At 34.7% G+C, this 15,671-nt stretch overlaps 1 protein-coding gene across 6 annotated transcripts in view; it reads right to left on the bottom strand.

Moving 5' to 3' along the window:
* The window catches only part of LOC122799242, an 840,251-nt gene that overhangs the window by 48,357 nt on the left and 776,223 nt on the right, over positions 1-15,671 (bottom strand). Inside the window, exon 16 of one of the 6 annotated variants that reach the window (XR_006364445.1) lies at positions 2,769-3,000. The exons of the other annotated variants lie outside the window; for them this stretch is intronic. The gene's annotated coding sequence lies outside the window, so the exon portion shown is untranslated. The remainder of the gene's footprint in view (positions 1-2,768; positions 3,001-15,671) is intronic. 6 annotated transcript variants of the gene reach the window in all.

Here is a 15,671-nt window from a genome sequence, read left to right on the forward strand (position 1 = left end):
CTTTCTTTTGATGTATCACAAGCACTCTGGACTGTGTGTGTGTGTGTGTGTGTGTGTGTGTGTGTGTGTGTGTGTGTGTGTGTGTGTGTGAGGGGGGGTCCTAATGTAACAGCAATGTGTACAAACACTGGTTCTCAGGACATTAGGGGAAATGATCTATGTTGTAAAATGTGTGCTCAGTGCTGGATCTTTCTTCTGTTATCCTTGGACAAAAATATGCTCTTCCACATGCTATACCATAACGTCAAGGACCTGGTTTAAAATCAATGAGGCTGCACCTGTGGTATCCCTAGCATGTCCACTGTGGGTCACTGAAATGTCCCTGTAGCTAAGATGGTAAACGCTAAGCATACCTTTGTATCAACTGGAAGGGGCATATCAGGCATCCCCCTTGATTACTCTTGTGGATTACACAGTCCAACTAGGTCCCTTGCAATGTTCCTGTCCAATCAAAAATGGTTTACATTCTGCTGGTCTGTGAGTTGATGATATGTCAGTCACTCTCTAAATAACCATCTTCTGTTGTCATTAATGGCTGCCATCTGGAGGCTCTCTGTCTGATAGTGGCTACTAACATGTAGTGCTGTGGTACTGCTGCTTATCCATCATAAACACTATGAAACTTAGTATTTAACATGGGTACTTGCTGTGGCGAGGCACAATCATTTTATATGTTTCCAAATCAGGCCACCATTTTGGATGTTATCATTTGCATAATCTGTGTGGCTGATGTACATGGGGTTCCTCATTTACATGTCATTAGGCAGTCCTTAGCATGCATTACATGCCACTATAGTTTGAACCTCACTGCCTATGTCTTAGAATCGTCCTTAACTTGTGCATGGCTGCTACCCATGCTAATTTGCATCATATAAAGTTCTACATCTATGAATCCCAGAGAGTGTGTATGCTATCTGGTGTGTTAATTGTTTGCAGAGTTGCTCCTGGTAATTTTTACTTACTTTTTTATTGGGAAGAGTCATTTTATTATAATTTTGCTAACTTGAAAAGTATACTGTTACTGCCCTCTGCTCTAGTACTTCTTTTCTGCTAAACCAGGGCAGTCAAAAATGAAGAAATCAAAGTACTGAAAACAATTTATTATTCTGTTTATTATTATGTGAATTTGCCGTGTTCAGTGAACTAAAATGAAACTGCTTTACATGGAATGTACATGAAATCAACTTCTGTACATTTTGCCAAAGCACTTTTTATGTGACATGTGCTTGTATGTTACTTCACCTTTTCCATTAATTAAAGTTGATATATACAGTTATAATAAATTATAATTTAGTACATCGCATGAAACAAGCATTTTTAGGGTATTAAATAGCTCAACATTTAATGCGCATGCTAAAATCTTCAGATATGGGGTCCAGAAAATGTAACAGGTCTTGTTTTGAAATGCAAGGACTGCATATTTAGAGGCTTTCATATCTTATTTTTTACAGAGCAAAGATTGTTTTTTGTAAGAATCCCTCATCTTCATCAAACAGCATAAAATATTAAAACATGAATAAAAATAAATTGCTACGCTACATAGCTCCGATGTATTGGAAAAAGTGAAATTAAATTGTCTCTTATTGAGAAGAACTTGTGCATTAAGGTAAAATCTGCATTATTGTATTATGAAAACTCATAAACTGGCATAAACAGTACTCTAACCATAATCTCATCACAAGTCTGCTAATGTTGTAACAAAATATCAGTAATATCATGTTGTAAAATATTGGTTACTGTCATAACTGGCTAACAGAATGAATATCAGATAGTAAAATAGCACCTGCATGCTGATCTTGTCATTTAAAAAACAAATCCAAATATCCACAGATCCAAAATCATTATTGGAGAATTAAGCAATAACCCACACCTGGGTGTGGGTAATGCTGGATTTCCCCACGGTTGGTGTGGTTTGGTCATGAGAGGGAAGCCCTAGTGGCCAAACAAAGACGACCATGGGTAAATCCAGCGTTACCCACATTGCTATTATACCTTGACATTATTTAAGAAAAAAATACTTACATTTCTTAAATAATGGCATTGTATAATGCCTTCGTGCTGCCCTTCTGCAGCTGTCTGGTATCCTGGAGCAGTTCTGATGTGCGCGCATGTGTATGCTTACGCAGTACACGAGAGCTGTGTGTAGAGGAAGCAGCGTTGTCTCACTATGTTAAATGAGTTTTACAGCTTTAAAAAAAGAAATGGAGAAATGAAGATCTCCGTTGCTTTTTTTTAAGATATCTCGCTATGTTAAACTTGTTTAACATAGCGAGATTACAGCAACGGTGCTCTTCCGTTCTCTGTTGCTGCCAAACATAAAAAAAAAAGTAAAGATTTATACTAATAGAAAAAGTCAGGGCGACCGGACCTTTTTCCATTAGTATAAGTCAGATTTACAATGGGTATGCTGACCAATCAGTGTGCACATTTTGGAATATTAATGGGGGGTCGTTGTATAATACATATGTATCAAGTGTAAACTACATTTGTTTTTATGAGTTTTGCTTATGTTTATAAACTATGCAAACATTTATTTATGTATTTCATTTTCAGCTGTTTTGTTTTTGTTAACTAGCAAATTCCAGCTGGGCAGAACTAATGTACAGTGGATGTCAGGGAGAAAACCTCCAACAATAGAAAAAAAGAACAGTACTGAACAAGTGCATTGCTTTAGGAGAACAAATATTTAAGGCAAGTGATGGGTAGCATATAGTTAGACTGCTAAGTGATTCTGAATAAATGTAATAGGAATCCAGAAACAGAATTACCTCAATCAGCATGAAAGCTTTATTACTGAATGTTCTAATGGAAAACAGTAAACCTTCAGATCTGCTGTCAAAGATCTTGTGCTGTACAATTAGTAACTGCTTATGTATTTACAGCTATGGAGTGGTTCTGGCACACTTCTTATCCATTGTCCATAGCATCTCATCTGATCATTCATATGTTTTATTCATTGGTAAACTGTCCAGCAGATGAACAAATGTATTTTAGTTGCACCTGCATGCAAACCAACACAAAAAATGATTAATTCATTGACACTGATGCACGTGAAGTATATGCAGAATTCAACATCCTTGTTACTATAATTTGTAGTTAGTTAAATTAGGTTAAAGGTCCTATATGAGCTGTTTCAGGCTCACCTATCTTTTATCAAAGGGTAAGAAAAATGCCACAAACTCACATTCTGATTCCCTGAAACCAGTGAGGCAAAATGTAGTTTCCGAAAGCACCCTGGTAATCAAACATACTATGATTCAAGGCACTACAAACATGAGGTTTGTATATTTATATAAGGAAGTCTATTGTGTGTTTGTGTGTATGTGTGTGTGTGTGTGTGTATGTGTGTGTGTGTGTGTGTGTGTGTGTGTGTGTGTGTGTGTGTGTGTGTGTGTGTGCAACAACAGTGAGGGTTATTCTCCCCCCCAGGTGTCTTCTTTTTTGAGACATGGCATTATTGGTCTAGCTTTTAGCATTTGAGTTACATCACTGACTCAAATAATACCTATGCCAACAAGCAGATGATTCTATAACAGTGTAGGCAGTAGAAAATAATTAACAATATAAAATATATAATTGCTTCACAGGCAGATCTCTGAAGACTCACTTTACCAGCTGGACCAGTAAAGAGATACAAACAGATTAAAACTCAAACTTTAACCAGTACCAGATTTGTTCTATTGAAGCTGAAATTTTAGGCCAGGTAACCATGTGAAATGTTGGGACCCACCACAGCGAGTCTGGAAAAACAGAAACTGAATGGCCAAAAGAGCAGACTTTATAGTCCAAGACAGCCTTTCCTGGAATATTGCCTTTTCTATGAGGTATGCAATCTCAGAGCTGGTATATATACGTTTGAGGGTGTGGGGACCTTGCACCCTTCTACAAAAAGACATTTAAAAGAGAGGAGCGAGCTTTGAGATTCACTTTTCTTTTGTAGTCTCTGTCTTTTGTTTGGCTTGTTGGCACCTGACATTTTGAGTACTGACATTTCTGTAGGGAGCCTTTAGGCCAGGTTTCTAATTCCCTAAAAATGGTGATATATGTGAATTCCCTCTCATTTTAGACTTATTTTTTTGGTGAGCTTGTAATTTTAAAATTCTTAATGTTTATTTCTAGAGTTCTTGGTTATTAAACTCCTTTCCATTAGATGTTAGGGAGTACTTTTTCAGTCATTTTTCTTCTTCACTATTACACATTTCTGTTTTAGATAACTATGTGGTAACGGCATGGTCCTCTGAATGCTTAGCAAGTTACTTGATTCATTGAATCAGTCAGGAGACCTGTTTTGGCAAAGGTAGATTCTATACTGAGATTCATCCTTTAACCACATGGCTAGTTAGAGCAGCTAGAATGTACTCCACCTTAAACCATTTTACGATATATTCAGTTCCTAGGTCTACCAAGTAGAATGATCACAACAACAGTGCGAACACATCTAACCTGACTACAAATCTGAATGAGTGGCTTAGAAAGAAATTTGCTTTTTCTCTAAATATGTTTCAGACATTCATCCATCCCCATAAGGGAATTTAAGTAGCCTAATCAACCTAGTAGAATAGAAACTTTTAAAGATATGCAACCTACAATTAGATAACTGTTTTTTTACAATGCATTAAAGTAAATGTTTACCTAAAGGTTTAAGACTTTTTAATTCAATAATGAGCTTGTGCAGAACAGTAAGGAGTATAATGAATTGAGTGACATGTTTGATAGACATGGTTTTGAACTGATGAACTTCATTATTAAATGGAATTCTTCACAAATTATTATGTTATTTGACAAAATCACTGTAATCAACAAAAAGATTGTAGATGATTTATTACTTGATTCAACAAATTTAGACATGATCAAATCTTTGTGAAGGTAGATGAGAAATATAAAGTCATTTTAGAATGTAAAAAAAAGAAACTGTATAGGGATTATAATGACTACATAAACAACAAGGTATACCCTGTACCTAAATATACACATGCATTAGATCTACCTGTCAACAGGGGATTAGAGTATGTGGTTCCAGCCTCTTCCAGTTTTAATACAGGTGATATTACTAGGCCATTGGGAGGTTTTAGTAAACCTATGTATAATCAAAAGACTGAGTTTATGAACCTTGGAGATGATGATTTTCCACCATTACCCCGCAGGTCATAATGCTTATGAGCAAGACCTAAAGAAAAGGTACATTTTTATACAATCACCATCCCACCCCATGCGATGGGGATCAAGTGGGGGGGGGACAAGGCAGAGGAGAGGGAGAGGAAGAAGGACCACAAACAAAAATCAGTTTCAGTATTGCAATCAAAATATCCTCATAATCAAAAGGACAAGGACAGTATAACAAAGTTAGATAATATATCTTCACACAAAGGTTTTAACATTTTCAACTATAGTAATATAAATGTTAATGTTGGCCATTTTCCTTTGTTTAACAATGGTTTTAAATTTCTACCAGATAAAAAATTGGATATTCCAACCTTTTTATGTAATTGAAAGTAAATACTTTCAAATTAAATTTCATTGTACACTCATCCAGCAACAAAATTGATGTCAGTCTTACACCATCTTTAGTTAAGGGCAAAAGTATGTTTAATCCACCAATGAACCAATGTAATTGCCACCTTTCAAAGATGCTGTACTAGGGAATTTTATAACCTTAAAAAGCTAGAAAGGGTGTCTTATAACAATCTAAGCCAAAGTGAATTTAAAATATTGAAAATGTTCACTTCAAGTGGCTTGGTTACAGTCATGAAACCTGATAAGGGAGGGGGAGTAGTTTTAGTGGATAATAAAATTGATCATATAAGTAAGATTTCTACTATGTTACAAGATAATGCCAAATATGTTACTTTGTCTAAGAATGAAATTTATGTGGCGTATAGAAAGACTGATTTATTCTTAGATGATTTTTTAACACAGGAAATTATTACCAGTGAGGTTTACCACTTTCTTTTGCAAAAGAAACTAACTTATCCCAGCAGTGTTTGGAATACCTAGGGTTCATAAACATTTAACCGACCCTCCCTTATAGACTCATTGTTTCAGCACAAGGGTCCAAGACCTACCCACTGGCAGTTTTTGTGGCTAGGTCCCTTAAGAGCATTCTCTGCAGTAAAATGCATATTTTAAGGGACTCATGGGATTTTTTAATGAAAATTAAGCAGAATTTATTTAGCTTAGATGTTAAGTTTTTGACAGTTGATGTTGCTGAGCTATTCACTTGTATACCGCACAATATAGGCCTGGACTTTTTGCATCAAGCATTATTTGAGCTCACAGATTTGGATTATCAGAAAATTAGACTGTTAATGGATTTCATGGAATTAGTCATTTTTAACAATTTTATTTGCTTATTTATTTATTTATTTTATGGAGAAAACTTCAAACAAATTCAAGGTGTGACTATAGGCGCAGCACGAGCACCCCTCTATGCAAATTTGGTTATGTATATATTTGAGCAAAGGTTTATTTTGAATTCTATCTGGTCAGACAATTGGACCTTATGTTTGAGATACCTAGATGACCTATTCTTTTTATGGACAGGCCCTAATGAGATGACTACCAATTTTTTGTTGTCCTTGAATGACAGCACTAGATTTTTAGAATTCACACACAAGTTTGAATATAACAAAGTAAATTATTTGGATGTTATAATTTCTAAAAATGTTGAATTGCAAAGATTTGAGTCAACCATTGTTTAGGAAAGAAACATTCTCTAATACGTGCTTACAGTTTAACAGCTGGCACCCACATTCAAGCAAACGTAGTGTGACTAGAAGACAGCTAGTTAGAGCAGGGAGAATGTGCTAACACCTTAGATTATTTTTTGTCAGAATGTAACAAAAAATGACTGAGATGTTTTTAGAACATGAATACCCCATAGTTTTTGTTTGTACTACAGTTCAGGTTGGGGTTCTAAATATTTACCTTTATTGGGAGCGAACCTGGAAGAAAACTTGGATAATTCCTCATGCATTGATCAAAGTAAAATTAAAGGTATTGTTAAAAACAATTGGAATATTTTTAAAATTGAACCTGATTTATTTAATTTAATAGGGGATAGACCATCTTTTGTTTATAAAATGGGGAACAATTTGAAGCTTATTCTAGGAAGACCCCTATCCATTAGTAAATATAGAGATAAATACGACATTCATAAATGTGGAGTATGTTATCAATGCATATTCATCCTGAACAAAGATGGTGTTGTATACGATGCACTATCTTCAGGATGCAGTGGATTTTACATAGGGAAAACTGAGCACACTTTATGAAAGCATATTTATGAACATAATTACATTTTAAAAAACAATCTGAATAGTTCCCTGTTTAAACACACCTTACAATGTAATTTGTTTAACAAATTCAATTTGGTATCGTAGAACAGGCAACTTCTAATGAGCAAGGGAGGGACTGGGAAACACTGCTAGAATGTAGAGAATTATTGTAGGAGTTAAAATTAGATGCGTCCCACTTCCAGGGCTCAATGAACACATTTCACTTATTCCAGTTTTGAAAATGAGGGCTCTAATATTATAGACTGAAAGTTTTATTAAGCCATCAATTTGTAATTCCAGTGTGATCTTTAGATTAATTTTAAACAATGACAGTATAATGTTTTTTTTTATTATTTTATTTGTCTATTTTGGTGTTCCCATTTTACCTTACCTTATTATTGAATTTTATGTATATAATACATCATCAATAATATATGTTATACTGGTACTTTTTATATGTGTATACCAATATGTTTCTTTAAGTGTTTATTGTTTGAGTCATTTGATCAATTTACTGTTGCTATTTACGTGGATTTCTTAAGTTATTTAAGGGTATGAAGTCATCCTAAATATCTTATAAGATGAAAGCATTTAACCTCTTGTATTTTTATGGCGGTTTTTGGCATTTAATTAAATAAATTTCCTTTCATTGTACTGTTGATGTCCATACACAGTGGTTTATAAATGGTCATAAATCTAAGGATGGCACACTACGTGAGCTCATTCATTGTTGTTACTGGTTTTCTTCTGAGCTGCATATTCACACTTTCATTCTTTTGGTTACTTAATTTTAAAAATCTGCCAACTCATTACTTTCCCAAAAAATATGTTCTGAATTACCGCTATTTTTCCCATCACATCAACAGCATTTGCTATCTGAGGAGTACTTCTCTGAATCCTCCTTGGTGTATAAAAATACCCATGCAAATACTTGCAAGTAAAAAAATCCTAAACCATCTGGACTTTGTTGCTTACCCGAGTGCCATATATATATATATATATATATATATATATATATATATATATATATATATACATGCATATGGATTCACTTTATAAGCTCGAAATTCTGAAATCTCGAATTACAGAATCTCAAGCCCATAAAGTAGAAAATCCAAATACCCAAAATCACACAATCATAAAGCCCTAAATCCTGAAACTGCATAACCATGAAATTCAAACTCCCAACACTTTCAAACATCATTACAACACACACACACGCAACTAAACAAGCAGACACACCTACCCTTTTTATGCAGGGGGGCTGTGCCTCCCCACTTAAATATTCTAACTCCAAGGTCGCACTACGTACACACAGACACAAAACACCACCACACAAACTACATTCCTCTCTCACACACACATCACAGTAACAACATACACTAACACACACTACAGCCCCTAACCAACACTCTGAAACATAAACATTTATCTGAATCCACGAACACAGCGCAACACCAGAACTGCTAATTCAAAATCTCCTGCATTCAAGATTTTGAATTTCGCACTTCTGGGGTTGCGATCTTCCGATCCTTCTACTTTATGAACTAGAGATACTGAAATTCGAGATTTCAGTATTTCGAGTTTATAAAGTGTTTATATATATATATATATATATATAGATATATATTTCCACTTTTCCTTTGAAAATTGCATCCAGTCTTCTTTCCAAATATTTTCTAACCTCCCCTGATTGATTATTTTAATTATCATTCCATATTTTATATGCCTTGCTAATTATCCCTTTTTAAACAACAATTTCTGTTCTAGACTCAAATGAAATGTCTACCAGAGGTGATCTTTCACTAAGCCCTTTCCTATCAGTTTCTCTTTGCCTATACTCTATTGTCAATTCCTGAAAGATAAAGCAGTCCCTAACCTGTAGTTCAAACATTTGCTTGGCCTCATCTTAGGTTGATAGGTTCATAGGCTGGTACTAGGCTAACTGCCTTTGCAGGCCATTTTAAGCCTAGCCACTTACCCCATGTGAGAATCAAACCCTGCGCATTCTGTTTGTAAAGCAGACACCTTAGCCATTATGCCATCCTCCCACCCCACTCTCACTCTGTTATCTTTCCCTCTCTAGTTATTTGCTTCCAATAACCCTGATTCCTTTGATAATTTTCTCCACTAAATTCCAGACTCCTCTTACCTATTTTCTTTACCCCTACTTACAGTTATCTCTATTGGTAAGATCTCCTTTCTCTATTCCCGTACTGGCTTAGTTTCTAGAATACATTCTGCTACTTTGCAAAAATAATGTTTTCTCTCTTTAATTTCTCCTTGTCTTTTGGGCTTCTAATACCATGATGGGAATTGACCTGTATCATAGTCAGAGTATGATTAAACATCAAGAAATTACTATTGTTTTAATCTTTGATATTAGCCTATTTGCCAAAAGTGCTCTTCATAGCACCTGTAAATGTGCCCAGAATTGACTCCTTCTGTAATTAATATGGAGTTATATGCATTAGTAGCATATTGAAATGCAAATGTACATTCTTTTTTATGAGACTCATTGCTCCTACTACTAATTTAACTGTCTGGGTATCCTTTATCCCCATTGCTGCATGCAAATTCTGGTATTTTAAGACTTTGTGTCTCTTTCAGTACGTAAGACACTGTAATCACTGGGTGTAGCAATTTCAATGATCAATGCTACTTTTATCTTCTTTTCATGGATTACTTTATCTAGTTTTCTTGCATCTGTTTTCTGAACTGTTGGTAATAGGTGATCCCATGTGATATAAACTTCATTCTCCATAATGCTTTGTGTTTCATGTTTGCAATGCTTCTTATCTACTTCAATATGGTAATATTTGCACAATCCCCAAAGCAACAGACTTGCCACATTATTATGCCATTCAGTATACAGGCCCTCTACCATGAGTGTAACATACACAGTAACAAGATGTGTGACTGTTTCGAGTTGTGTTTTACAGAACCGGCATTTATATGTTTCTCTCAAAACATTGCAAGAAACTTCTCTGTGCGGGAGATTTTTAATTCATATTTATCTCTCTCTCTCTCTCTCTCTATATATATATATATATATATATATATATATATATATATATATATATAGAGAGAGAGAGGTAGTAGAAGGATGGAACTTAAACTCGTCCTAAGTCAAAAAATAATAAAAAATAAAATTTTAAATATTATACAGAATTATTAAGTATTCAAAAGCAATGCAAGCAGGGTAGACAGTCTGTTTTCAGGTGAAAATCCTTTAAGCACACAGACAAGTGATCCAAGTAAAACAAAAATAACAGAATAATAGTTTCATCACAAACTGTCTAATTATATATATACTTTTTATTAGGCAAGGGAGTGGTTTATTGTGTTGTGAAACACAGTGTACTGGTATACATGTTAACAAATTCACATCCCTTCCCTCATCAGTGTGACATTCGAGCTGGCCCTGCCCTACTTAGTAGCTGTCATAATAATATAACCCTTATGTACTTTAAATAAAATTAATAATGATGTGGAGGAACCAGCCACAGCCACAATAATAGATGCTCCACTTATCTGGAACCACTCTGCTAAAGCACTGACTGAAGATGAAAAAAGTGTATTATCCAAAGGACTTACTTTTGTACCAAGCTGCAGGAGCAAGGTAGCTCAGATACTGATAGACCTTAAAATGTTTGCGTGGAAGCTCAACTTAAAGGTACAGTTTTGTGGCAAAATGAATGACATTGAAAATAAACCTACTGATGAAACTATAAAAGGCCTTGTAGCTGTTGTCCATTACTACATCAAACATTAGCTGCTTTCAAAGTGAAATGTGAGATGGATATCAGGAAAATACTTAAAATATCTCCTAAGAAAAAAATTTATAACTCAACACAGGGAGAAAGAAAAGCATTCATCGAGGTAGGCAATGAAAAATCCAGACAAGTAATGAAGGCAGACAAGGGAGGAGGTATACTTGTCACTAATACCACTAGCTACAACCAAAAGACAGAGAAAATAAAAAACATTACAGTGGAAGCTGACAGTATTTTATTAACTATTGACATGGAATCCTTGTACACAGTGCTCCCTCACAATCACTGTATAACAGCAGCTATGGAATCTTTTAAGAAACATAATCAAGGTACACAGGCACAGCTGCAAAAGTTAAGCAAGCTCATTAATCTCATACTGGACTTTAATTTCTTTACATTCAATGGCAAACACTACAAACAAAAGACTGGTATAGCAATGTGGGCTGCCATGGCTCCCAGCATAGCTAACATAGCCTACAACACAGACTGCATGCAGCATATCACATGCTATTTGTGTTTTATTGATGATATCTTTATTGTGTGGGAAGGGGACACATTGCAGCTTGGAGATTTTAGCAGTTACCTCAATCAAACAACCCCCTTCCTGAAGTTTACCTCTTCCCATAAGTATACTTCAACCACTTTCGTAGATATGCAGATTTCCAAGGACAACAACAATAACAGAATCACCACTTATCTATTCAGAAAACCAACAAGGGTTAACTTATTACTCCACAGTAAAAGTCTGCATCCTGCAAAAAACAAGTATAATGTGGTGAAGTCCAGGGCTATAGATAAGCTAGAATTACCACTGAGATGGAACCATTTTTGACAAACATAAACAACTTACAGAATGATTTCCTAGTGAGAGGCTGTGATTGTCAGATGTTAAAAAATGTCCTGGAACTCCATTACAGAACCGAAAAGGACTGAAGCACCTTCACTCAACTTCCCAGATGTTGAGAGGGTGGCCTAATGGTTAAGGTGTTTGCCTTACAAACACAAGGTGCAGGGTTAGAGTCTCACAAGGGGTAATTGGCTAGGCTTAAAATGGCTCATAAGGGCAGTTAGCCTAGTACTAATTTATGAACCTATGAACCTATGAATATAAAAAAAGCAATAAAGCAGTTAAGAGAAGAAGTGTCACTGTTAGAAGAATGTAAAAGAGGGAACAGATCAGCAAAAAATGCTTGAAAAGATAGACATGGTAAAAGCACCAGAATCTATCATACACTATTGTAAATAATAAACCAAAGATATCAGCACATATGCAGAAAAATAGAAGATATGCAGATAAATATAAAGGAAAAGTACAAAATAAGCAATTCATTGATGATTCCAAAATGTTTTATAGAGAACTGGGAAATAAAACAAAAAGAATAGAAACATCATTTTATTTTATTTTATTTAGTGTGGAAAATCCAACACTGGTGATGTCACGGTTTGATATAACAATGAGTCTCCAAATTAAGGATAAAAAAGCAGAGGGGGAGGCATCTGAAGACTTGAAACATGATGATGCTCTGGAACATTCTGTAGGAAACCAGTACAAAAAGTACAGTTGAAGCTGTACAACAAGGGAGAGAGCAGGAAACAGTGGCAGCTCTGACACAGGCAATGTTATACAGCTAAATTATAACAGATAAAGTCTTACCACAAAAACATAGAGCAATTAGGGAAAGGAAGGGAAGAAATAAAATGCCACTATGGAAGCTTGGTTCCTCTGTTTAAACACAGATTGTCAGAGAGGGAACCTCCCACCTTAATTATTGCCTCTGACTCATCATATATCCTACTACATTACTCTTATTATTCCATTAGGAAGCACAAACACTACCATTTTACTACTTATAAACTCAAAACTGCATGTATTGAATGCTTTCTCTGCAACAAGACCCTTCAACTATAGTGGTTGTTTCTTACATTCCTTCTGGATCATCACTGTTCTATTAATGTTATCAAATGTTTGCTTCCCCTCCACAAAACAATCACATTGATTTGATCCACATCTGTCAATTTTGGCAATACCTTTTCAAATAGAGACAATATAGCTTACTTCCAAGATATTAGTACCCCACCATTTTAAAATATTGTTAAGCAAATCCTACAGATCTTTATCACTTTCTTCCCTCCCAATTTTCAAATATTTTCAGGGATGCCATCGCTTCCTGGAGACTTCCCTTTTGATTGACTACACATCACTGCACTTTTTCTTACCCCTTCCATTTCTAGATTTTAATTGTTGAGCGTTACCTTCCCCTAAACTTGGAATAATTAAGTCTTCCATAGATATTTCCATGTGTTGTTTCTTTGTTTCCACATTCCCTCACTTTATACAAATTTTCACAAAGTTTCCTAAATATCTCTAATGCCTCTGTGGGATCTCTGGTTATTTTTCTTGTTATAGTCTCCTTAAGTTTTATGAACATCCTTTCTAGTTTCTGCTGCCTATGTCTTTTGGTTAAAAGTGCTTTTGTGTTGGAGTTGTTATCAAAAATAATTGATTAACAGCAACTTTTTTAAACCCATGCATATTATCTAAATATTCCCTTATTTTTCTTTTGATGGCATTTTCCACAAGCCCCAAAATGAATTACTACAATATATATGGAGTAAATACTATACTGTATCATGTAAATTCTTATGTGTAAATTCTATAATGTATAATGTAGTTGATAAATTGGAAATTATATACTGTTTGATATAATTGTATATTTTAACTGTGCATTTTATTATAGCAATTTTAGAGGAGATTTTTCCCCCTGGGCATTGACTGAAAAGGGACGCCTTGTATAACCCAGCCAGACTTTTCCAGATAACAAAATGGAAATAAATAAAATAAAATAAATTTATCACTCTGCAGTTGCTCCCATTCTTGTTCTGTGATTCTATTTATTTTGCAATACTTTAATGTTTGTCAACCCCTCTAAATAATACTCACTTATTTTTCATATCTCTCATCTCTCTATGTTATTTCTAACATGTTTTTAAAGTTAATTTTCATTTTATTACAGTTACTAGCTATCCCTTCTGAATAAATTTCTATCTTCCCTAATAACCCTCAAATCATTTCCACTTTCCATTCCTCAAATTTGTCTCTTTTAACAGGTAGGAAGGAATGTACCACTGTCTCATTTTTACTTTATTATGCTGAATATTTATTTTAGGTTTTTATTGGTGTCTGATCTGAAAAGTTATTGGATGTATGTCAAAACTTTCAATTAAATAGACATGCTCATGTGAAATATAATTTCTATCTAGTCTAACCCAATTACTATACCTTGGGGAACTGTATGTAAATTCTGCTAAATTCACACCTTCCATACTAAATAATTTTGTGCAGTTCTTTGGAAATCTGCCCTCTTTTGTTATAGTTTTTCTTCTAGATCCCTTGATACAAACTCATTATTGCAAATGAAGTTCCAGTCTTCACCCACAAATAATATTCCATACTGAAAGATGATTATTTCTGCCAAAATTCTACTAAGCTCCATAATAGCAGTTTTAAATGAAATATACATAAATGCCAAAATAATCCTCCTCCCTTGTTAATATCTCCTTACTACCACAGATCTGCTTTTACTGCCTTTTGTTTAATCTATAATCAATACTGGAGCCCCTCTAGCAATCAGCTGTATTACTCCCATTCTCCTTTCTCTCTGACATTCTGCTTTATTTGTCAAATAAATATATCTTCTGCAACATTGTTATTTGCCTCTTGCATGTATTAATATAATTCAATAATATTTGATATTTGTCTGCACCTGTAAGGCCATTTGCATTCCATGATAACATGGAAAGAATAGTCATTAAGATAGAAAGCTATTACCCCTACTTAATATAGATGACAGTTCTCTTGAATGTATATTTCTAACCTTTATCTTACATGCATACACTAATATTTGGCAGGTCAGTCTCTTATGTAGTTGCTTCTTCTATCTCAATTTGGGCCTATGTCACATTTTCAAGACTTTTTGCATCAATGAAAACACTCAGAATAACAACAAAAAACTAAATAGATTTTCAGAATTCCCATCTCTCTTTAACTTACAACAAAAACATAAAACTATTCACAGTTTCAGAAAATGAATTTTATACCTTTAGATATGAGAAGGTGCCACAAATTGATGGCTGCATCCACATGCGTTACTTATTCTAAAATTAAGGTTGCCCATGATGGGGTGGGACACATTCTTTTCTTAATGACAATGAATTACAGACTTTTGCTAGTGCTATTGATGCCCAGCTAACCATTTATTTCCAGTCAAAACTGCTTTATATATAGAGTTGTCCTACGTCTTAAGACTGGTTTAGTGATATCAGATGTAGCACAGTTTATCATCATTTGTAGGTCTATATTCCTTCCTCTCCAGTTCAGCTATTTGCCTGTGAATTGTTCACAGGTGGTAGGCCTGCTTTTGTTGTGTAATTGTCATGATACTTGCTGCACCGGAACTTGAGCCCTTCCAAGTTATTTTCTTCTACTTGCATAGTTTGGATTGTAGACCGTTTGTTCATTATGGAAATGTTTCTGTATGAAGGAACTAAGCCATTTAAGTATTCACTTAGCTGCCTAATCATAGAGCAGCACCCATGCCAGCAATATCTTTTTTGTGTTAGA

This window comes from Protopterus annectens, chromosome 4.part0 (genome assembly GCF_019279795.1).
Source record: "Protopterus annectens isolate FY-2018-M chromosome 4.part0, PAN1.0, whole genome shotgun sequence".
Taxonomy (NCBI): domain Eukaryota; kingdom Metazoa; phylum Chordata; order Ceratodontiformes; family Protopteridae; genus Protopterus; species Protopterus annectens.